Source organism: Protomyctophum parallelum (genome assembly GCF_964188405.1).
Source record: "Protomyctophum parallelum genome assembly, chromosome: 10".
Lineage (NCBI taxonomy): Eukaryota > Metazoa > Chordata > Actinopteri > Myctophiformes > Myctophidae > Protomyctophum > Protomyctophum parallelum.
In genome coordinates, this window is record NC_139704.1 from 3,373,180 (window position 1) to 3,375,057 (window position 1,878).

At 39.6% G+C, this 1,878-nt stretch overlaps 1 long non-coding RNA gene across 1 annotated transcript; it reads left to right on the forward strand.

The window, feature by feature from the left end:
• The first annotated feature begins 472 nt into the window (after window positions 1-472).
• On the forward strand, window positions 473-1,564 carry LOC310865514. The gene is made up of 3 exons (XR_014569828.1): window positions 473-521; window positions 884-946; window positions 1,111-1,564. It is a non-coding gene; the product is annotated as an uncharacterized lncRNA (long non-coding RNA).
• Window positions 1,565-1,878: the final 314 nt, after the last annotated feature.

The following is a 1,878-nucleotide window of genomic DNA, read 5'->3' on the forward strand; positions in this document are numbered from 1 at the left end:
CAGTGTATTTTTATATCTGATATATACTGTGTGTAGTGTAATTACACGTGATCTTTATCTGTGCACGTAACCCTAACGTTAGCTAGAGGGAATAGATTAGCTAGCTAGCAGCTAGCTAGCTAGCTAGCTAGCTAATCTATTGTTTGGACGTGGCTTAAAAACATCTAGCTCCGTTGGAAAGAGAAAGCTACTGCGTTATGGACGGTGTTTTATATTATTTAATTTTACAGACAAACAATATTCCAGCAAGATCGACCCAGACGGTGGAGGCTGGGGGAAACAAAGCAACCTCATATCAGAAGTAAGTAAAATGGTTTAGTAGCGAACAATAATAATGTATCATGATGTTCTTTTCTAACGTCTTCTTATGTTGATAAAAGTCCACAGGTTGCATGCTACAATTAAGCTCTCTTGCCTCAAGTTTGCTGTTACATTTGAAAGAAATTTGACTTGAATTTGATTTCATTTTACAGACAAGGTGACATGCTGTACAGAGCTGAGACATCGTTCTTTAATTTAAGGTAATTGTTCATTTTAATTTTTACCAAGGACAGCAAATTGGCACCCAACAATGTGTAACTGTGTACATTTTAAATGACTGAGGTGTATTATGAGTACTGTGGCACTCTATGCCACACTATATGAGCTTGTAGATTCTGCTATTTTTCAACAGCTAACAGCTTTTAAAATAATGTTTAAAACCTATGAGGCGACACAGATGCGTCCTCAGGTCTAAATGGGTAGGCCTATTTCAGAATGCCTGAATTTACACTTGGTTGCATGGTGAAAATAGTCGATCTACAAGCTCACGTGTTGTGAGCCCTATACAAATGCAATCCATATATAATCCACAATTTTGTATTTGATTTTGTTCAAATTACAGATGAGGTCACGTGGAGGAAGTGGAGATGATGGTGATGGATGAATAAAATGGATAATAAAAATGGTAAGAACATTTTCACATTTTGTCACATGTCACATTTTAGCACAGGAATAGAAATTAGAAAATGGCTGGGTTTTTACCCACAGGGCAACTGTTAAGTCATGAATCACAAGACAGAGAAATGATTAAGGTGAAAAAAATGTATTTAATGAATTCTGTGATTTCAGACGAACTTTCGCTGGAGGAAGACCTATCGACTTCAACCTCTGCTGGAAAGGCTACCACCAGTCGGGTTTCCCTGACCCTCTATACCCAGCCTGCATTGTACCGTGTGGGGGTCCCCGCAACATCCAGACCTCAAGGAACGCACCCAGCTTTCCGTGCTCGGACATACAGACACGGGGACATACACACATTGCTACGCTCAGAAACTCCTGACTCCACTCAGAAGAGAATTGGTGTTTTAAAGACTTAAGCACTTAAACTTGAGAACTGATGTCTTCTAAATCCGCACAGATGAGTTAAAACGTTTGCTGCAAAAGAATATATATTTACAGATTTGTGCCACATTTTCACGATGTTTCAAAATTAGCAAATCTACAAGCTCGTTTTCAACAGCTTACAGCTTTTTAAATAATGGTTAAAACCAGGGGATCTTGGACTTCAGTGACGGGGACCTGGGGTCTGAGAGCCGGAGACGTTGGATAGGGTGCATCCTGGAACTTCTGCTGGCGGCCAACAGTCAGGCTTCATAAAGGAAGGAAACGGCAGCTCATCAAACGGTGGTCCGTGGCTCAAATGCTGAATAACTTTGGCATGAAAAGGGTTCAAATGTATGCTGCACCATTTCTTGCTCAAAAGGTGAATCTCGATTGTGTGTTCTGTTTATTGCTGTGTAACTGTTATTGGGCCTACATAACTAACCACACAGAAAATACTTATAGACATAAGAAATTAAACTTGAGAACTGATTCCACAAAATGTCTTCTAAATCC